The sequence below is a fragment of the Vulpes lagopus genome, chromosome 9 (genome assembly GCF_018345385.1).
Source record: "Vulpes lagopus strain Blue_001 chromosome 9, ASM1834538v1, whole genome shotgun sequence".
NCBI classification, from domain to species: domain Eukaryota; kingdom Metazoa; phylum Chordata; class Mammalia; order Carnivora; family Canidae; genus Vulpes; species Vulpes lagopus.
Window position 1 is genome coordinate 17,446,297 of NC_054832.1, and position 23,940 is coordinate 17,470,236.

The window sequence follows — 23,940 nt, forward strand, 5'->3', positions numbered from 1 at the left end:
TTATTGCAGCATTATTTATAGTAGCCAAGATATGGAAGCAACTTAATAGATGAATGGATAAAGATTTGTGTGTGTGTGTGTGTGTGTGTTTGTGTGTATGTGTGTGTATATATATTTGGAATATTACTCGGTCATAAAAAGAATGAAATCTTGCCATTTACAATAATATGGTTGGATCTAGAGGATATAATGCTAAGTTAAATAAGTCAGAGAACAGTAAGTATTATATGGTTTTACTGATATGTGGTATTTAAGAAACAGAACAAATGAACAAAGAAAAAAAGGGACACATGGGTGGCTCAGCAATTGGGCGTCTGCCTTTGGCTTGGGGCATGGTCCCAGAGTCCTGGTATCGAGTCCTGCATTGGGCTCCCTGCATGGAGCCTGCCTCTCCCTCTGTCTAGGTCTCTGCCTCTCTCTCTGTGTCTCTCATGAATAAATAAGTAAAATCTTAAAAGAGAGAGAGAGAGAGAGAGAGACCAAAAACCCTGGCTTATAAGTACAGAGAACAGACTGATGGTCACCAGAGGGGAGGTGGCTGGCAGCTGGGGGAAATAGGTGATGAGGATTACGGTACACTTATCCTGATGAACACTGAAGAATGTATACAATAGTTGAATCATATTGCATACCTGAAAACGAATATAACACTGTATGTTAATTATACTTGAATAGAAAAAAACCTGGTAGATAAGTCCCTAAATTTCCCTAGTTAACTGCAAAGATGACTTTGGTCATGACTGAGAATACAATTGAGCTTGATGTCAGTGCTGTTGTCATCAGGAAGTAAAAGCAGCATTGAGTCTATATTAGTGCCATGCCTTTGAAACTATCCTGCAGCTTTGTCCATGTTCTAGCTGTAGCTGCCCTTCTTAAAAATGTTCTTTCTAATGCCACCTGATAGAAATTTCTAAATGGAAATGTATTATCTTGATGTAAAAGTTTTTCTGTGGCTCTTACTTACCTTGGTTAAGCTCAAACTTTTTACCGTGACATATAAAATGCTTCAGAATTTGTATCCCACTAGGTCTCCACACAATTAATACTCCTTTCTTCATATCCTACCTTCTGCATTCCAACCATATGAGTCAGATTTAGTTGTCTCTATACCTTGTCATGTTTGTGTGCAATGTTCTTTTTATGGCTTCTCTCCTATTTTTGACTGCAGGAGCAACTGTTACTAACGGAATTGTATCTTATCCTTCATGTGTTGGGGAGAGATAGGAGTTGAGAACCTCTGCATGTGATTTTCTACATAATTATGGTACTACGAAATTCTACAGCAATTAAGTGTTTACCTGACTATCTCTCTTTGCTAGGTTAAAGCTTTCTTTATTATACATGCTTGTATCTCAGTGCCTGGCACATGGTTGATTATAAGTTAGTAATTGAAAGTGTGAGTGTTGGAGTGCTTTCCAGAAAGATGCCTTGCACAATATACTTCTTTCTTTTTTAAGATATTCATCTTCAAGATTAATGAAAGCCCCAGTGTTTGAGTTTTTGTTTCCTTAAAGAAAGAACACTGTAGAAATACAAAATGGTCTTTATTAATACAGTGCTGCCAACTCAGTCTTGCTTCTATTAACTTGATTAATTTAACACTATTTTAAATGTCCCAAACACAAACACAGATATGAAAGAATAGAAGAACCAACCTGGTATGATTATATTCAGAAATAGCAAACCCAGGACATTTTTGAGAAATTAATGAATTTAATGGCATTTAGAACTTGATTTGTGAACAGTTGGGAAGAAAAATCTCCTGGGATCACTACAAGTATTACTTAGGGTTCTGTTTTTAGCAATTCATAAAATGCAGCTCCAAAAGAAAATCTCAAAGGGCACATTCTCAACCAAAGTTTGCAAATTGCACTGTCGTCTTTAAGGACTCCTCTTACTTGAGTAGGGAAGACTTTACCATGGGGATTTCTAGTTTCCAGTCATGCGCTCACCACCTCAGCCCTTCCATCTATATTAATGCCAAATCTGCTTGATGGTGACTGACATATTCTCTCTTTGAAATAGACAGGTCATAGAAAAAAAGGCATTTATTTATTTTTTTTTAAGATTTAATGTATTTATTCATGAGAGACACACACACACACAGAAAGAGAGAGAGAGAGAAAGAGAGAAAGAGAGAGAGAGAGAGAGAGAGGCAGAGACACAGGCAGAGGGAGAAGCAGGCTCCATGCAGGGAGCCTGACATGGGACTGGATCCCAGGTCTCCAGAATCACACCCTGGGCTGAAGGCGGCGCTAAACTGCCCAAAAAAGGCATTTCTTAAAACAAGGGTTGTTCTAAAGCCACAGATGGGTCTATGGCACCCACAATCCTACCTCTGTTTTACAAACAGTACTTGGCAGCCTGTGTTAGTTGAGGATTGCGTAGTGTCAAGAAATCTTGAAGGGTCTCTATGGGCCTTCATGAAGACAGCCAGCATTGTCATCTGGTTGTTTCTATGAGGGGGAGGATAAACCAAAAGTTTTGAATTCAATATTTGAATGAATTAGGAAATGAATAGCAAATGTTACAGTGAGACCAATTCCATCCCCAATTAGCCCATCAGGACTTTATGTTTCCTAGTAGCAGAATTTATTGTGTCCTTAAATTTGACCTTTACTTAAAATAGTTATTACAGCTTAATGGAGTAGAGTTTGGATTCTTTTTATTTTTTTAAGATTTAATTTATTTATTCATGAGACACACACACACACACACACACACACAGAGAGAGAGAGAGAGAGAGAGAGAGAGAGGCAGAGACACAGGCAGAAGGAGAAGCAGGCTCCATGCAGGGAGCCCGACATGGGATTCAATCCCAGGTCTCCAGGATCAGGTCCTGGGCTGAAGGCGGCGCTAAACCACTGAACCACCTGGGCTGTCCTGGATTCTTTTTATTTTTTATTTTTTATTTTTATTTTTTTCCTGGATTCTTTTTAAAAAGGTAATAGGTTATTCAGTTATTTGTAAGATTTTGAAAGATAATACCTTTAGGGCCTCAATAATATAGGCAATATTTACTAAAACCTACATATCATGTAAAGTAAGAAAAACAGTAAATAGAAGTACGAATATCTTTTTTGACTGTACTTAAGGACCTCAAAGTTAAGCAAAGAGTGACACAGAGAGGCCCATTTGTAAACCAGCAATTATATTTGAAAAGTATGTAGTGCGTATGTAAGAAATACCAACCCCTATGTATACTAGACTTGTATCTAAAGACTGTCACATAGTATGTACCCCTTTTTGTCTGGGATATTTCATTCAGGATAATTTTTTTGTGACTTATTCATTAATACTATGTGCCATTAGTTCTATTTGTTATTGCAAGTATATTCCATTTTATAATTTTTTCCACAGTTTGCTTATTCATTCACCTATTGAAGGTTGTTTCTAGTTTTGAGATAATAAATAAAGCTATAATAAATGTTCACATGTAGGTCTTTGGACATTCTTTTTCTCTCTTTTTAAAAATACTTTATTGGGCAGCCCAGGTGGCTCAGTGGTTTAGTGCTGCCTTCAGCCCAGGGCCTGATCCTGGAGACCCGGGATCGAGTACCACGTCGGGCTCCCTGCATGGAGCCTGCTTCTCTCTCTGCCTGTGTCTCTGCCTCTCTCTCTCTCTCTCTGTGTGTGTGTGTCTTATGAATAAATAAAATCTTTTAAAAAAACTTTATTTATCTGAGAGAGAGAGAGATGGAGCATGAATGGGGTGGAGGGATAGAGGGAGAGGGAGAAGCAGACTCTCCACTGAGCAGGGAGCCTAATGCAGGACTCCATCCCAAGACCCCAAGACCATGACCTGATCTGAAGGCAGACACTTAACTGATTGAGCCACCCAGGTGCCCCTCTACTTTGTCTTCAGTAAATATCAGGAGCGGGATAGCTGGATTATATGGTAGGTGTATATTTGACATTTAAGAAACTACCAAGTTAAAAAAAAAAAAAAGAAACTACCAAGTTGTAAAACAAACAAACAAAAAAGTGAAAAAGAAACTACCAAATTGTTTTACAACAATGTTTGTACTCATATATATATGTTATACATATGAGTATGTGTATATATACGAGTATGTGTATATACATATACATATACATAATGTATATACCTCTATCTATATATAAGTTTATGTACTCATGAGTATGTATACTTTTGTATACAGGCATTGAAAGAGAGCTTTTCAGAAATTGGCTCATGCTGTTACGGGCCCTGGCAAATCTGAAATCTGTAGGGTAGGTCAGCAGGCTGAAAACACACACACTACTGTTACCCTTCACTAAGGAGACAGTCTATAATCATATTCAGTATTTGCTTCCAGTTTAAAGTAAAGGATTTTGAAGTGATCTTCATGCCTCTGTTAGATCAAATGTGGCTCTGTTATTCTGTACCCTACAATTAAACATACAGCCACTGAAAAACCTTTCAAATTATAGAGGTCCAGGGAGAACCCCATTAAATCTCCAAGAACAGGAGCACCTGGGTGGCTCAGTGGTTGAGCATCTGCCTTTGGCTCAGGTTGTGATCTGGGGTCTTGCAGTGAGTCCCACATCAGGCTCCCCACAAGGAGCCTGCTTCTCCCTCTGCCTATGTCTCTGCCTCTCCCTGTGTGTCTCTCATGAATAAATAAATAAAATCTTAAAAAATAAATCTCCAAGAACAGATGTGTACACATGTACAATATGCACACACCTACAAACAATAAATAATAGGTAGCAAGTAAATAAGTAAACTGGTATGTGGAAGATTTCACTTGCTTCTTGCTTAGGGTAAGGAATAATCTCTCTGATAATAGAATGAGTTCCTTGATTTGACAATCTGGCAGCATAGGGAAATGCTTCCTAGGATAACAGTATTTTTTCTCTGGCCATCAATGGCAAAACTCAGGGTATTTTAAGTGAACATAAGGGACAGGATGCCATTCATTTTAATTGGCTAGATTATGCAGTAAAAAAAAAAAAAAAACCGGTTTTTGTATAACATTGTTTGGAGTTTCTCAGGTAGAAATGTAGCACTGTATCAGGCAGCTAGTCAATTTTGTTATAATAAACAGCATGGATTAGAAATGAATGATAGAAATGTTGTAAATCCATAATTGTTGAATCTGGATCATGCACTTGTTTCTTTTTCTATGTGATATTCTTCTATCATTATCCTTTCTTGAAGCCCTCAGAGAAATGACATCCTTGTCTTTTCTATCTAGAGACTATGTAAAGTAATAGGCATGTGTGATGAGGCTTGGCTCCGTGTTCCCCATTATATGGTGCTTGCATAAAATGGAAGCAATTATTACCTCTGCCATTGGAGTCAAGATCAGGAGATTTTGGAGGAGTGGAGTAAGAAGAAACAACATCACACATCTCTATAAACACTCCTGGGTCCAAAAATCAGTCCACGCTCTACTTGTTGACTAATTGCTCATTGCAAAATGTTTTGTTTTCTTTGTTTTACTCTGCTAATAGAGGTATAAAATCTTACCTCTTTCTGTCTTAGTGGTGCCTTATAAAAACATTTAGAAGAGAATGGACCTTTATCTGATTAACATGAAGGATGCTTCATCAATAAACAAGGACTGAAGTTTTGAGGTGGTCTTCTTCCCTTATCCAGTGAAAACTCCTTATTCTGGGTAAGTGGTGGAAATTAAATTGCCAGCAAAACTTGGAGGAAAGAACTCAATCATAATTTCTGTGAATTTGGGCCTATAGAGCAGTAGACACCTGTAGGGAAAAGGCTGAAGAAGCAAAAGTTGTAACGTAACCCATTGGATGGATGTTTTAAAAATCATTCACTTCCTTATTTTTAATTATTTGACTGCTTTGCATTGTTCACCACCATAATTAATGCTTTCATGCATATGTTTAAATACACATTTCAGACCACAGCTTTAAGTACTCCCTTGGAATAGATTCCTAAGCATGGATTTATAGTGCCGAAGTATATAAACATTTTTATGTTGAAATAGTAAAATTGATAAAGACCATAAATAGCATACACATACACAATTATATATGCATATATATTGGATACAGTATCATATGTTATGTATTTTATATATATATATATATAGTATTGGTTTTGTTTGCATTTTGTTGATAGATGATGATTGGATATCCATACCGTCTTATGAATTTTGTGTCTTTGTGCATGTGTGTGCATGTGATCTATTTATATTCTTTACCAGTTTTACTTTTTTGGCGTTAAAATGTTCTCAATACTTTCTCAATATTCTCAAGCACTTTGCCAGTGTGGATCAAGAGCTCAAAATGTTATTTTTCATTCCAATTTGTAAGCTTTATTAAAAGGTAAAAGATATCCGCCTTTCATTAAACTTTTAATTATGTCGTAGGGAAATAAAAGATTGTTAAGTATGTGATTCCTACCCATATTTCCAAACTCCTGTCACACTAACCTGAACTGCATGTACTTCTTGTAATGTATCACATATTTTCTCTCATTTCAAGTAGAAGAGAGAGGAAAAAAGAAAAATACACTAAAATTTTTATAACAGTTATTTTTGGGTAGTGGATTTTAGATACATTAATTTTCCTCTTTATACTTTTTTCTCCTTTTCACAATGTTAATTTAATAATCAATAAAAGTCAAACTGAAAAAAAAGTACCAAGGGTTCACAGAGGTGAAACTGGTGACTGGGCCTAGTCCAGCTGGGGCAGAAAGGCACAACAGGCTCCTCTGTATTGATGGGCTTCCAGGGGGTTGAGAAATGGTAGAAAAGATTGTGTATTTCTCTGCACCATTTGTTGAAGTCCTTGTAAGGGCCTCTTTCAGGAAAAAATCACATGTTGCAAAGGTCCTACCTAGAATCCCAAGAATAACAGTCCAGCTGACTGCACATGAAGCCAACCGCACCTCATGGCTGAGAGGTGGAAGCCAAACATTATAAAGATGCTAGATGCTTACTGAAGCAGTTGCAAATCTAAAATGATAACTTTTTAGTGGCTTTGGACAGTATAACAATTCTGACTAGAAGAGTCTATTTTGTGGTCAATATCCTTCCCTTTTAGGATGGCTTTATCTTTATCCATTAAGAAAAACATAACAGAGCTCTGCTTTCTTCATGACACTCAAGTTTTTATAGGCAGTGATCTGGAAAAGCAGAGTCTGGGTTGGGTCCCAATAGCTCCCATGTGCTACTGCCTGATATTTACCAAGAAGTCCCTTGGGGTGGAGTAAATGGCGTGTTGTACCTCAGTCACTAATGTCTGAAACAGAGGACTGGTGAGCAAGCCTATAAAAAACTGAGTCACTGGGATGGGGTTCAATAAAGCAGGGCTAGGATTTCTGCTCTGGAAAAAGGAGAAAATAATCTTTCACTGTATTTAAAAGTAAAGATTTCATTTGACCATGCAGAGAACATTGTTTCTTTTTTCCCCCACTATTTTGATGAGAGTGATAATACTGTGTGTGTTTAACTTGGATGCTGCAGTGGGCATCATGCAGAGCTTCTCAGCCTGAGCACTGTCTAGATAGTATCTGATAACAGGGAGAGATTTAGAGACTTAGAGATAGGTCATGTCTGATTAAAATGTGTAATAAATTATGAGAGAGAAAAATTAAGAAGGAAAAAAAGTGACCAAGAGATATGCTAAATGGAGCATAGTCTCCTAGCATTTTTTTCAATTAGTTCCCTTAGAAACTCATGGCTGACTCAGGACACAAAAATTTAAATAGGGTAAGGAGGACTTGAAAAGAACTCAAAGAAAAATGACAAAATTATTAAAAATATGTAAAGCACCAAAAAAAGGGGGGGGGGCTAAAGACTCTATTTCAGATTGCCTACTAGTTGCTGTGCCTTTCTGGGTGTCCACTTTCTCACCTGTGAAGGAAAGAGTTAAGATGAATGGTAAGATTTCCTTGTGTGTGGAAATCCACCTCATTCCAGAGAAAGACCTTTCTCTCCTCTTTTTTTAACTGTCAAAACTTTCATCTATCCTTTTTAGCTCAACACTCTAAGAATTTCCATTAAATATTGATTATTTTTTTATTCTCTCTCTCCTCTCCCCTCCTTCCTCTCACATTTTATGTCTCTCAGATTTTCAATCTCTACTAGCTTTCTTCCTAGGGAATAAACATGCTCTCAATCTAAAAATATAATAATTAAGGAAAAGAAACTCCATTGAAACTTTATGTCTCTCTCCTCCTATTATATTATCTTTTTTTTTTTTTTTTAACTTTCAAGCTAGACCCCATGAAAGTTTGACTTGCATTAACTATGTGAACTCACTTTTCACAGGATAGCCATGATCTGGGAAGGCAGAATGGGGCACTTTTGAGGCAAAATTATTTCTAGCTCAATTTGGTATAAGGAGAGAACTAAGTTCATCAGAAGGGGCAGCCTGGGTGGCTCAGCGGTTTAGCGCTGCCTTCAGCCCAGGGTGTGGTTCTGGAGACCTGGGATTGAGTCCCATGTTGGGCTCCCTGCATGGAGCCTGCTTCTCCCTCTGCCTGTGTCTCTGCCTCTCTCTCTGTCTCTGTCTCTGCGTGTGTCTCTCATGCATAAATAAATTAAATCTTAAAAAAAAAAAAGAAAATTTCTCCAAATCTTCTCTCCAATATAAAATTTGGATATTATAGTAGTATTAGCCAAATATTATTATGTAAGTCTGTGTCAGAGTATAGTGTGTATCATATATGTATGCATTATATACATAATTTATTGTTAGGTATCAAATACATTATAATTACGCATATATGTATTACATATACATATATGTATGATGTTATATGATATATGTATTATGTGTGATATATGTGTATATATATGATATATGTATTACATACTTACATGATACGTGTATTATATAAGTCTGCCAGAATGCAGTACAAACTAGCAAGATAAATCTGTCACAGTTGTCTAAGCCACAAATCAAATGCCACCACATCTTTGTATATTTAACTCAGTTTTTTCATTTAAACTTCATTCAGTCTGCAGCTCTCCTTACATATGCTTGGTCTATGTAATAATCATCTTATCTTCATTCTTCAAAAAAAACAGCTTTTTGTTTTTATGGTTCCATGCCCTACTTGATATTGACCAAGATACCTAATAATCACTTAATTGGCTAAACTAGTAGGTTCCTTTCAGTTCTCATTTTGTTTGGCTTCCCCGTAGCATCCAGAATTTCTCAAAATTTCTTTTCTTTCAATTTACATGACCACAAGTTTTTCCTACTTTGAATCTTCTTACTCTTGCCTTAGTTTGCTCTTTTGAGAATTTAGTTCTTTTATTTAATGTGTTCTTGATAATCTTCTCTTTTCACTCAATAGATGAGCTCATTAGCTCTACAATTTTACTTCCAGTTATAAACATATACAAACACACATACACATCTGTATATACTTATGTATATACATATATATTATATACAAGGCATATTTCCATACATATGACATATTACACATTTCTAAAGTGTTGTGTATAACTTTTTGCTCTTCTTAAATAACTGTCCATGAGCTTCCTGTTAGCTGGCAGCTTCAATTTTTCAGACAAGGTCCAAACCCTAAGGAGTCATGGAGCAACACAGATAGAATTAATTTGGAACTCTGGATGACTAAGCAGTGTTGCTTGACCACCATGGGTCCATAGCAATTTTGGACAGTTAACATGAGTGATAAATAGAACCTCCATCTTTCCTGAGGAATTATTTTAGTATCTTTTTGTTGATAGCATCATATGCACATTGTATACTCTGCTCTCACTAGTTTAATGTCTCCCTGTAGAATATCACTAGACTACTAACTAAATTAGTAGAACTCTAAAACAGTGAAATGGCTGGTTTTGGTAATGTAGGAGTGTGTGTGTGGAATTAAAGGTTTTTGGAATGGGATAAACCAAGACCCATCTAGACATACCTGGTAGTCACTGAAAAAACCACAGTTTGCTTGAGAGAATGATCAGCCCTGCTCAATTCACTGGATTTATCTGTTGAGAGCCTTCGGAATATCTTGGGATCTGCTGCAGAAGGAAAGATTCTCTTTCAATTAGACATAATACATCCTGTTAACTTAGAGGGTTCACAGACCACTGACTTGCAGTCTTATTCTTCTTCCCCTCTATTAGCATAACATAAGAAACCTTTTTGCAGTTTCCAATATTGGAAGGATCTACTGGCTAGGATCTGCCTTTTCCTTATCAAGAGTAGGTGAGAAGCAAGAATAAAAATAAGTAATACAAGTAAGTGTGTGATATACACACTTAACTAAAAATCTATCTCTTCAAAGAGTATGATCATGTTTAGTACTGAGAGCTAATGTGCTAGAGTCTGAGACTATTCTTGTGGCCAGACTACTAACCAATACACCAAAGTATATCCGAGAACTTTGTAATCAACATAGCCAAGTTGGAATTCCTTTCCTTGTGATATCAAACCATATTATAAACCATCTTTGACCTCCTGAATTTCTTATCAGTCTGCATATGGCAGCATGAAAGCTATTGCATTAGCTCATCCCTGATGACTATTGCCATAGTGCATTAGGATCTGCCTAAGATCTTGCCTCAGCCCACTCCAGTCATCTACCATTGTTCCAAAAAGATTTCATTTCCATCATTAAAGTGGCCTATTAGTTATCTCCCCACCCCAACCCCTTGCACAGTTACTTATGATTCTTCCTAATTGGGTTACTGCCTTCCCTGTAGTCTGTGGTCTCACAGCATCATCCCTCGCCCTCAGCCTTTCATCATACCGACTGTGTCTTATGTACTTCCTTTAACCTTGATGCACTTTCCTCTTGAGTTCACTTTTCCAACTTCATTGCAAAAATCATGTCAAAAGCTGCCTCTTTTTAAACACCATCCCACCCCTTTTAATTCTCATGTCACCAGCAAGAGTGGAATTAACCAATACCATTCTTTTTGTTCTTTCTGTATTCTATATACATATAACCTACAATACTGAATTTGTGCACTTTTAACAAAATGCATCCCATCACCCAAAATAATACTTGGCACATGATAGTTAGGAAATATTTGCTGAATGCGTAAGTGAGTTAATGAGGAAGGCGATGAAATTACTACTTTAGCAAATATGTCCTTAGAGGGATACTGATTTGAGTTGTAAAATTTTAAAGTCATGGCCTTTTATTTTATGATTAAAATGAAATTCTGACACTGATTTATCGAGATGTACATTGCCCATAGGATTATTTAGTCAAACAACTGGTTCACTTAATTGACCAAGTTTATCCAAACTTATATTTTAATCTACTTTTAAAGTCTACAGCAATTCAGCTGGGGTAAATCGGCAAGTCTAAAGTAAAAGTTCTGGAGCTTTGATTTGGGGATATAGGCATCTTTATACCCCCTCCTGCTGCTAGCCTCCCTTCCTTTTGCCCTGCTCTGCCCCAAAGCTTCTCTGGGGTTGGTGGGGTGGTGTTTTGCATTGAATCTCCTGCCTGTCTTTCTGCCAGCAGAGGGGCCTCTTGCTCTGCACCAGTTTTTAAGATTCAGTATCAGGGAGCTGGCAAAGATCAGTGAATGTTTCCTGATTAGCTGTCATGATATTAAAATAAAAACTAAGGCTTAATGACTCTTTGGGAAAATCTTCAAATGCAGTTAAAAACAACTAGATTAATATTAAGCGTTACAAACTGTATAAATAAAGTGAACACGTTTTTATTTGTACATAAATATGAAAATATGGAAAAATTTTCAATCAAAAAAATTTGGAAAGAATCCCTAAAAAGAGCTGAAGTGTTAGAAAAATTGGAAACAACTTTGAAAAGATGAAGAAATCCATAAAGAATGGCATCACATATCAAATGAGGTTTAAGTTATCATTACAAAATATGGAATTTAAGAGAAAAACTAAGTCATCCAATAATTTTCAGGTTTGAAAAGTTGAACAAACAGCCCTTTAAAAATGTTTCTTACAAGTTCATACTGACTGAATAGATTCAAGAACACTCTTTTCAAAATAAGATTTTATATCTATGAGGATGTTAATCATCAGCAAAGAAGATTTTGGTAGATTGATTAATTTGTCAAGTTAAATTTTCAAAAAAATGATGCTTTGATGAATTAATTTGTGCAGTGTTGACCTTTTCCCAGTATGAGACAACTAGAGCCCACCTGCGACAGGATGAGCATACTGATGGCCGAGCTGGGGAATAATGTCTCCTGATTACAAATCTTCCTCTTTTTCTACTACAATGTGTTTTCTGTGTTGCTCCTCATAGCCACAAAATATAAAAAAAGATAACTTTTATTTATTTATTTAGATTTTATTTATTTGAGAGAGAGGGTGAGTGAGAGAGAGAGAGAGAGAGATCATAAGCAGGGGGAAGGAGTAGAGGGAGAAGCAGACTCCGTGCTCTGCAGGGAGCCCAACATAGGGGCTGGATCCCAGGATCCCAAGATCAGGTCCTAAGCTGAAGGCAGACTCTTAACCAACTAAGCCACCTACATGCCCCAAAAGAAAATAATTTTCAGGTAAAAGGAATAATTTCTAAGTCATTGACACAGAAGAGACCTAAAATAAGGTGAAGTTGAGCAAAACAACAAAACAAACAACTCACAGATCATCTGTCAAATTTACTTTATAGACTAAAAATAAATTGATAAATTTTATTTTATTTTTAAATTTTTATTTATTTATGATAGTCACACACAGAGAGAGAGAGAGAGAGAGAGAGAGAGAGAGAGTGAGAGAGGCACAGACACACACGGGCAGAGGGAGAAGCAGGCTCCATGCACCGGGAGCCCGACGTGGGATTCGATCCCGGGTCTCCAGGATTGCGCCCTGGGCCAGAGGCGGGCGTCAAACCACTGCGCCACCCAGGGATCCCAAATTGATAAATTTTAATTTGTATTTCAAAAGGGTGACTTTCCCAAGGCTAGGCAAACACTAAATTTCTATTATTAATTTTCTCTCATTTCATCTCTTTCATTTTCTGCCTCCACTTTATCTAGGATATTAGTATTTTCTTAGACTTGATTTGGGCGGTAGACCTTCAGTACTTAGCCTAAAGTCCATAGCGATTCTACTAATGACAAATTGGTTCTGGGTTCTTCATTTACTCTATTCTAATGAAATTTTGGATCTTACCACACAAAACTGCTCCTCTCCCATCCTATTCTGTATTCACATTAAGTTTTCCTCACCTTGATATCAGGCCTAGGTATGCAGCAATGATACTTACATTCATTTGATCATTATGTACCAACTATTTGGTGAGGGCATGAAATGTCCTACCAGGCAATGAGTCATAGAGACTTCCCAAAAGAATCAGCAGGCAAAGGGCATCCTGAAGCCACATGAAAGCCTTGGTTTTCAAACCACAGGAATTTTCACCATATCTTAGAGCTGAATGATCTCTCTAGTTTCCAGTATTGGGCAAGTATTCTTTGTGGAATCTCTAAAGGGCAGACTGATCTCTGAATCATGGCTGACAAAGGTTGATGCTTAAAATTAATTTTCAGCCTAAGAAAAATTAGTCCAGGAAATACTCCAATCAAAGGGAGCTGAGTTCTGATAGTAAGTAATTCTGTGTGTTTTCGAATGTTGTTGAAATAATGATGGAGAAATGGAAATCCATGAAAAGTGCTGTATGCTGATTCTGCCCTGACTTCTTCCTTTACCTAGATATTTAAAGAAACCAAAGCTTTGTCTAGTTTTTAGTATCAGTTTCTGCAGTACTTCCTGCCACTTACAGACACTGATAAAGTGCATGGGAACTTGATTTGTTCTGTGTCTCTCGTGATATTGGTGTGCTAAAGGAAGTAGCACATATGCCAGCAGTGTAGGCCAGGTACAAGAGCCCAAATTAGCTGTGGAGTTGACTAGCTGAAGGATTCTGAACTTCTTTGGATAGAGGAGTTAGTATAACATCTTCCTTTACATTTTCTGAAATTTAAACTGAGAAAATAGAAGTGACTGTTTCAAAGAGGAAAGGAAATGTTTTGTTTTTGCCTCACTATTGTGTATGAAACACTGAGCTGATCCCTTTTGACATTTGTCTAATATTAACATCATACTAGAAAGATAGGATTTTCTTCATTTAAAAGAAAAAAACAGAAAATTGGGAAGTTTAAATGACTTGTGAGAGGTCACATGGGTTACAAGAGGCAGAGCTGGGATTCAGATTTGGAATTTCCGTCTATCTGAGCTTTCATATCACACAAAAGGCTAAACAAATTGAACATGCCTTTTTATCAGTCTATCATGTGCTTTAGAGAATTTGCTAACCTTTTATTCAAAGAGTATCACTTTTAACAGTTAATAAAACTATAACACTTTCCATAATTCTTTATTTCAAATATTTATATTAATGAAGTCAATGTTGTAAGATGATGGTTTTCAGTACATGCAAAATAGGGTTATACTAATAAAATGCCACTTTTACCTTGTATTTTGGGCTTTTGTATATTAATATATTTAAAGGCTACTACCATAGGCTGAAAAAAAACAAGAAAAAAATGAAGGAAGGGGAGAAAAGGAAAGAAGAAAGAAAAGTAATAAAGTCTTCCAAATTTTTTAGAATTTCTAGACAGACTTTGCTAGTGTGTGACTGTATAATTAAGAATTAGAATTTGAACTGGAGGGTATTATGCTGAGTGAAATAAGTCAATCGGAGAAGGACAAACAGTGTATGTTCTCATTCATTTGGGGAATATAAATAATAGTGAAAGGGAATATAAAGGAAGGGAGAAGAAATGTTGGGAAATATCAGGAAGGGAGACAGAACATAAAGACTCCTAACTCGGGGAAACGAACTAGGGGTGGTGGAAGGGGAGGAGGGCGGGTGTTGGAGGGGAATGGGTGACGGGCACTGAGGTGGACACTTGACGGGATGAGCACTGGGTGTTTTTCTGTATGTTGGTAAATTGAACACCAATAAAAATTAATTAAAAAAAAAAAGAATTAGAATTTGATTTCCTGATTCTCTGTCCTCTGATCATTCCTTTGTGACATATTGCTTCCTTCAATTATCAAACTCCACAATTCTGAATTGATTATCTTTTAAAAATTTGTTCTTTCTGTAATTTAATATGGTTGACAATTTTTTCTTTAAAGTTAATGTATTAAAATTATGAAATATAGCAGTTATTACTGTGCCATTGTTGTCATATCAAAAAAAAGTAAAAGTTAAAAAATGTAGCAACAATATCAAGAGAAAACTGGGTTTTCAACAGGTGGAGAAAATCAAGTTCTATTTCTAAGGGGCAATTTTAGATTTTGATAATGTAAGATTCAAATTGCAGAAACAAAGGACAACAGTTTGATTGAGGCTATTCAGGTATAAAATAGTAGTGGAAGACTTTGAGAAGATGTAAAATCCCTAAAATTAGTGTTATTCTCTTGGAATCTGGGAATCCAAGGAATTTGTAGAAGGGTTTCAGGAAATTTGTCAACGAAGTAGTTGTATCAAATGGGTATGTGTGTGGGTACATGTGTGTATGTGTATGAGCGGTATGTGTGGTGTATGTATGTGTGGTATATATATGTGTGGTATGTGTGTAAAGTGTATATGTGTGTGTAGTGTGTGTGTGATATATGTATGTGTATATATGTGTGTGATGTGTGTATGGAGTGTGTGTGTTCGTGTGTATCTACACACATCCACACCCAGACACATGTGATTATTCAGAAAAGGGGGAGTCCATAGTTTTCTTCAGACTTTCAAAGCAATTCATGTTGACTTTTTTTTTACGCACTTCAGATGCAGTACAAATGGCACTTAGGTCTATTCCTTATTGTAGATTCTGTGATTCTCAGACGACCACTTTCTACCAGAGAAAGACATGAACATTGATATTATTGAGGGTGAAGTGTATGTTATTGAAGAGCATAAGGGTTAGATATGCGTGCTAGAAGCTTAAAAAGAACATGAAAGAGGTGGATTAGATGGAAAAAACATATATCCTGAGTATATTCTGAGTTAAACAGGTCTAAAATCCTTGAGGATGGAGTCTGACTAGCCTTAATCTCGTATTTGCCTGAAAGCAGCTCATTTAGCTCATAATTATATATCATCTTTTACTCATCATTCATTCTTTCAAGTATAAATCTGATCCTCATTTCAATGGATCTTATTAAATTCATGAATATATTCTTCAGACCCTAAAATTATCAGCATAATACATCTTTGCAAATCCCTTCTTTAAATATGTAAGTGATAAAAAAGAATTCTTCCTCTAAAATAGAAGCACTTTCACTCTACAAGTCTGACAGAGGGCTTATCTTCCTATTCTAAATGATTATACTGAAAGCAGATTTTTCAGTAGACATCTCTTCCTAGGCTTCTAGATTCTCAGGCTGAAATAAAATCCCAAGACCCCATTCTTCCCCCCTGTTATTGTTAATACTTCAATTTCCCAAAGTATATACAGAGAAAGATTTTATTTTAGGAAAGGAATATCATTATATCCCAATTTTAGATTTTTTTTCCTTAGTGAATGCCCGAGCAAAGATCTTCTATTTCCAATATAAGAAATATAGCTATAGGTATGTTTTCAACTGATTTTCTTAATTTATTCGGTAGGATTAGGAATTCTCAGAATATCTCTAATTTTCTTCCATTCTACCAATTAGATTTGTTTCTTCTATCAATAAGAGATTGTATGTTATTGCTGGTGAAGGTTAAAAATAACAAACCCATATTTATTTGAATTTGAACAGTTGTATGCATTGTAAAAGCCATGGAATATATCAATAGTGGTGACATTTCAGTCACAGTGACAAAATGTTGGGAAAGTACAAAGGGAATTTTAGGCAAGGGTTCCATTTTAGAGGTGTCCTCCATATCAAATCACAAAATCCATTACCTACATTATCTAAAGGTCAATTAGCCACTCCTGAAAAAAAAATAAAATTGTAAAGAATCTCTAATGATTCCTGTCCCTAAACTTTCCTAGTAATATATTATTTTTTTGTCCCTTGAATGATAAACCAGATAAAGATTAAAATTCTCATACGATTGGAAAAAGAATCAGAACAGACATTAAAGTAGGTAAGTAACAACGTCTCCCGTCAAATAGGGGCCAAAACTGGATGTCAGATACTGAGAATGAATGAGAAGTGGGGGAGTGGAGAGAGTCCATATTGAGCTACCAATAGACTAAATATCCCATGAGGTTAGATATCTCTCACACTGGTTCTGACTATTTGTATTACCCTCCTTCCTATATATTTCTCTCAGTGCTTTGCTCAAAAATGTTCAAAATATATTGTCTTTGCATTTTTTTTCTTAGAGTAACAATTTACTTAATGATGGATGAATGTATACCCATCAGTGATTTCAAAGTATAGATATTTTTCTGATGACTTTTCTGTTGACTCTGCATAAACTCCAGAGGGAAAGTATGTTTCAAATGTATTATCAGTCTTTGTCTATTTTTTCCAGAGGGACATTCAATACTTGGAGTTCATGCTGTGTATGCCTATATTGGGGTCCATGGAAGGCTGTGCTGTGCCAAACTTCCTAGGGCAGGTGCTATTAATTATGTTATATAAACGTCAAATTGTATGCGGTCATTTTGTAATGAAGAATAAATAGTAGGAACTTAACTAAAACCATAAATTATTCAATACATTTTATTTCTGAATCTTATCAGAGATTTGATTTTCTCAGCAATCCTTTGCTTCCAACTAAAAGGATCAGGGCAAATGCACAATTTTGGCAAAAAGCAAAACTGCCATTAGCATCATAGCAAGTCATATTGGACACAGATATTGGTAAGCAGATCCAAGTTGTCCCTTGATGACATTTTCATAATCACTTAGTGTGTATTCTAGCCATAAAATTAAACAGTTACTTCCCTAACATCTAGAAGAAATGAATGTTCTAGGTGAGAAATGGTCTAAATTGAAAATATTTAAATTCATCTTTCTAATACTTGCTTGAATAATTTTTTTCACAGGCTGTCTATATTTTTTTAAGTTAGTTAGTTAGTTAGTTAGTTTATTTATTTATTTATTTATTTATTTATTTATTTATTTATTTATTTTGACAGAGTGAGCAAAAGAGAGAGAGCACAAGCAGGGGCAGAAGAAGAGGGAGAAGCAGACTCCCTGCTGAGCTGGGAGCCTGATGCAGTGTTCAATCCCAGGACCCTGGGATCGTGACCTGAGCTGAAGTCAGATGCTTAACTGACTGAGCCACCCAGGTGCCACACATAGGCTGTATATATATCTTTTAAAGATTTATTTATTCATTTGAGAGAATGTGTGTGTGTGTCAGGGGAGGGACAGAAGGAGAGAGAGAATCTCAAGCAGAATCTCTACTGAGTGCAGAGCTTGATGCCATGGAACTAAGTTTCACCACCCTGAGATTATGACCTGAGCTGAAATCAAGAGTTGGACACAACCTATTGGGCCATCCAATTGGCTCCCCCCACCCCCACATGTTATTTGTTTGAGTCTGAAAATTCCTGAGTAAAAAACAGCCATGTAGCCCAAATACTGAATGGGTCAGGAAGTGATAATGCGTTAATATTTGGAATTATAAAAGACATAATCCTGCTCTAGTGGACTCTACAGTAAAGAAAGACATATAAATAAACACATGATAAATGTATCAGATGATGAGATCCATAAGGATAAATTCAGTGGGATCTTAGATGAAGGGTAAAAGAGACAAATCATAACATCCTTGAGATTAGATATTATGGAAAGGAAATGGGGGTAGAGAAGGCTTGGAAGATTATAGCATAACTGGGTAGGGATTATGATAACATGTTAAGAAATTGTGGCACTACTCTACAATCTAAGGATTCTTTTATTTGGACTGTAGAGTGGTTTAGAGGTAGGGGCTGAACACAGAGTTCATAGATTCACCAAGCATTATCCATGAACTATGTTGTATATACATGCCTATTTTACTATTTCTCAAATCTATATAAGTGCTTCCAAGATTAATGCAAATTCATTACAGGATTTCATTTTTATTTTCTCAATACTCATTTTCTTGATGAATAGAAATGACCATAATCAGTGTAATATAGAGGAGGTCTGGAGATTATTTGGCGTAAAAAAAGAGTTGATATTTGTTGAGCACTTACTAGGTGCTAGTCATTGCACTAAGCTAGCATTTGTCATTTATCAACCTAAAATTTAAAAGTTTGCAAAAAGCAATTCTAGGTAATGGTAAACTATCAAATTGTATGAAGAAACAGAATGAAGTAATGAGATGTGCACTTTAGAAAGATGGTTCATGAAAAACTTAGCAGTAGGGAATGTATAAGGATGACATCTAAACCCAAACAGAAGAATCTTAACCCATGAGATCAACAGCAGAATAGGATAAGGAAGGGCTATAATGAGAATGTTATAGTGACTTGGTAAGTTGTTAGTTATGGCAAATATGTAAGAGGAAGCCATGGGTAGATGTAAACAAGTTTCAGTTTACATACTACAAGATGACAGTGACATGAAAGGGAGGTAGAAGTGGCTGAGAATTAGTGGTGTAAGACTAACCCTTGTGTCATGGGGAATACAAAATTGGCGTATCTGTGTACAGGCTGAAGTCTCTTCCTACAGAGTTTATACTCTTTCAGCCTCTTCAGTTAATTAGCACCACAGAGTCTCAGAAAGAGATTAGAATTTACAGGACTTCAGTTTTATTTTTAATGTTAATTTCTTGGCTTCATGAAGCAAATGGTGTAAGATCACACCTCCTTTATTTTCAAATTTAATTTATTTAAATGCAATTAATTCACATATAGTATATCATTAGTTTCAGAGGTAGAGTTCAGTTACTCATCAGTTACATATAATACCCAGTGCTCATTATATCATATTTCCTCCTTAATGTCCATCACCTAATTACCCCATCCCCCACCCACCTCACCTCCAGCAACCTTTAGTTGGCTTCCTATGGTTAACACACCTTAAAAGGAGAGGCTTCAAGAGTTTGGAGACCCATCCTGTTCAATCTTCTCTTCTTTATCTTAAGACTTCTCCTAACCCATCTCTCCTTTGAACTCATTTGATATCTAAAATACTACCTTAAAAGAAGTGGCTGATTATGTCTGGATATTGAGTTGTGCATTACTAAAGTTGATTATTGGAATGTGTTTGGTTTGAGGATAGGAATACTGAAGGCATCTTTCCCCCACTATACTATAAAGTCAATTTGCTTTTTCACTTTTAATTATTTTGGGACCTAAAATAAAATGCTCAGAAATCAAGCTCAGAAATCTTGTACATTAAAAATATAAATTATCTGTAATTACTCACATTAAGAGATACTTTGTTATGTTTCCCTTAGAATCTTTTAACTGCATATATGCCTATGTATAATTTCTTTCACAGTGGCTTCTGTGTACCTGAAATTCAGACACTGGATTTTTTTTTTTTTAATTTTCCAGCTTTACTGAGATGTCATTGACAAATAACATATGTAAGCTTGAGACTTACCATGAGATGATATGATACATGTATATATTGCAAAATGATTACCACAATAAGATTAGTTAACACCTACATCTCCTCACATAACTACCATTTGTTTGCGTGTGTGTGTGATAACATTTAAGATCTATTCTCTTAATGACTTTCTTATATTCTTTATTTGTAGTTTTATCTGGTGATTGCATGGTTCCTAATCTTTCACCTTTCCATCTTGGTAGAATATAAATGACCTGAATAGAGTTGTCCATTTGGGTTTTTGCTATATTCCCAGAGCCCAGAAGAGAGTGGAGCATATACACACTCTTTCCAAGATTAGGATAAATTATAATTTTCTATGTCATATTTATTTATATTAAGTGGAGAGAAATAATCAGTTGGTTAAGTATTATTAAAAACATACTTTTATAAGTTAACTATCTTTAAAATAAATGAACCATAATTTATATAGGTGTTTTTGATGTTGAATATTTAGATGTTTTCAATAGCTTTCTTATAAAGTACCAATTTGAATGAACATCTTTCCAATTACAATGTTGATAGCCTCTATTTCTTTAATGCCAACTTTTAAAAGTGATCTTACTAGTATAAAGGGTATAGATGGTTATAAGTCTTGTAACATATATTACTAAGTTCATTTCTAGAAATAAAATACCAGTTTATAGTCAATTCTGTTAGCCTATTGTAGAATCTCCTACAACCACCACATAACTACTTCTTAAATCTCTTAAGAGAGATGTGTAAGATGTATATATATTGGAGTTCTTCCTGTAGATTCCTCCTTCCAGGAGACAGAAACACCAGTCTCTCAATTTTAATGGAAAAACACGGTGGAAACTGCATCCAGGTAAGAATAAGCTGGACTCTAAGCAATTCGAATTTAGGAAGGCAGAGAAAATATGGAAAATATGGATAAAAATTATATATTTGGAAACCTAGTAGATATTCATTTGATTAGAGTAAACATTGATTGGGAATTAATATTAGACACTGTTGCCTTGATTGTGAAAAAAGGGAAATTAATTTCTTCTGAACACTTGTATGATTTATTTTCTACCTGTCAAAAATGATTATAGATATAAAGGTATTCCACAAATTCTAAGCAAATTGCAATCAAATTGGGCTTGATCTTTCCATTGTAATGATTGTATGCCTTCCTGGAGTAGCATTTTCCCATTTTCAACATAGCTATTTCTGCAATAGTCTTGCAATGTTAGAAATTCCTTACTATCCACATAGATGTACAGGAGCTACAGATAAGAGAACAGGTACTCAAAGACCAAGTCCTAATATGAATTTTAAAAGCCACAGGAAAATGAGAATTGTGTATCAGTAAAGCTTGTTAATCTCTATTTTGGCAGGATAGGAGGAGTTCTGGGTGGCAGGAGTCTGAAAGTCTAGAAAAGATTAGAGGATGGTGTTTTAATCTCCCTACTCAGCACCAGCTACTTTATGTAAGGGAACTGGGAGGCATCACTTCTCAGTATGAATCACAGTACAGTGGTTTACTTAAAACCCTGCTCAGAAGTGTTGCCCTGTACTCAATAGTTCTTCTAACTCCCATGTGAACACAATAGGCAAATAAAAGAAAGATGTATCATAAACAGAACTGTGGCTTTTAAAGTCTGCTCTGGGATCATCTGATTCAGACCTTGAGTAATGGTCTCCAAATTTTGGTTTGAATAAGAAACATGAGGCGGTTGTAACATAGACACCTTTCTAGACCTTGTTTCCAGACAATGAATCTGCATTTTTTACTATTCTACAACACTAATAGAGGTGTAATTTATAGTATCACATCTTAAGAAATATCCCCTAAAATTTTTTCGTATGTTTTGAGGAAAGAGAACAGTTCTCAACTACACTTTGGTTTTATAGGTCTTATATCTGTCTCCAAATTCTAACCACTCAGGAAATACACCCCTGACCTATCTTAACACACCTCTTGCATGAAGAATAAGTAATACTTTTTGATAAGGAACCCGTGTATTTTTACCTTAAACTTAGTATGTGAGATACTGCATCAATTTCCATAAATTATAATCATGTTTATATTACATTTATATTTAATTATATAATTAAAATTACCTTTATAATCATAATATTTAGAAGAAATACCATCTTCAAAGGCAAGGTAAAAGTTTATGTATAGACTTGACATTGATATCAATGTTTTAATGTAGCTCTGTGACTCTTAGTAGTTTAAATGATCTGATCCCTGGTTTACTAGGACAAAATGAGATATTTGGATATGATTTGTGAAAAACTCATGTTTTTATTGTTTTCTGTTTATTTTTTGTTTTTCGAGCATATTTCTCAAAGTGAATGCTTACAATTCACTCTATTAATTTATTGTTTTTCATTATGCATATTAAAAAAATTTGACCAGTGACTCAAGACTAGCTGGTCATTAGAATCACACAAAGAATTCTTAAATACCTAAGCTTGGCCCCACACCAGACCAAGAGAATCAGAATCTCTAGAGATGGGATTAATGTATCACATTTCTTTTAAAGCTATCTAGGTAATTCCAGTCGACAGCATGAGTTGGGAATTAGTGGCATGGATTATTGGCAAGGCAAGTTTTGATTCTGAGATTAAAATTCATCTTCTCATTCACATGTTGCCTACATTTCTATCTCAGTGGATGTGTGAATTTCAGCTTACATTTCTTCAGCTGCACAAATGCTTCTCTAGTTGTTGGATATTGACACAAATAAGAAGGAGATATCTAAATCATTTTTTCATAAATGACAAGATCTATGACCAAATTTCCTATGGGAATAGAAAAAGCTAGAATAAAATCATCTATTTTTTCTGAAAGTCATTTTTTTCAGGTTAAAGATTTTTTTGTTTTTTCCTAGATAGGTATTGTTTTACTATTTTGGTGTTGAAATATTTTCCTGAAGAAACTGATGGTGAAATTACATTATTGATGTCTTAATGGCTTAATTCAGTGAAGTAAATTTTGGCAAGTCTATGTCAGTATTTAGTTTTATGAAATTTTCTGATCAGTGGAAGTTTGGGAAGCATTAAATTAAATAACTGAGCCATACCCAATTGCTTTGACCTGTAGAGTTTAGGAAAGTAGCTATTTACCAATCATTATGGTTGTATTTCAATTCTAAAAAAATTAACCATACCACTGAGAATGACTAAATATAAACTGTGCTTATTTACATGTTGTTCTTGTATGTTGCATATATATGTACCTGTGTATTATTCTATGACCTGATTTTCTATTTCATAATATGTTAGGAAAATATTATTTTCATAATATGTAGCATGATTATATTATTATATTCTATGATTGATGGATTTAGGATATTCTCAAAATTTTGCAAACATAATGAAATTTTCAATCAACATCCTATTACGTATATATTATACACATGCAAATATTTCTATAAAGTACATTTTAAAAATATCTCTTTGGAGAGATACTATTTTTAAAAAGCCAGAATTATTTTTCATTCTCCATGAAAATTTATTAGAGTTCTTGTTCTCTTGTATCCCCACACAAGATATTACCAGTATCTATCATTTCTAACAACCTAAGGAAAAAAAATGCATCTC

The 23,940-nt window shown here is 35.3% G+C and overlaps 1 long non-coding RNA gene across 1 annotated transcript in view; it reads left to right on the forward strand.

Annotated features, from left to right (window-relative positions):
• Positions 1-5,536: 5,536 nt before the first annotated feature.
• The window catches only part of LOC121498505, a 33,668-nt gene continuing 15,264 nt past the window's right edge, over positions 5,537-23,940 (forward strand). Inside the window, exon 1 of the long non-coding RNA XR_005989822.1 lies at positions 5,537-5,624. This is a non-coding gene — a long non-coding RNA (uncharacterized LOC121498505). The remainder of the gene's footprint in view (positions 5,625-23,940) is intronic.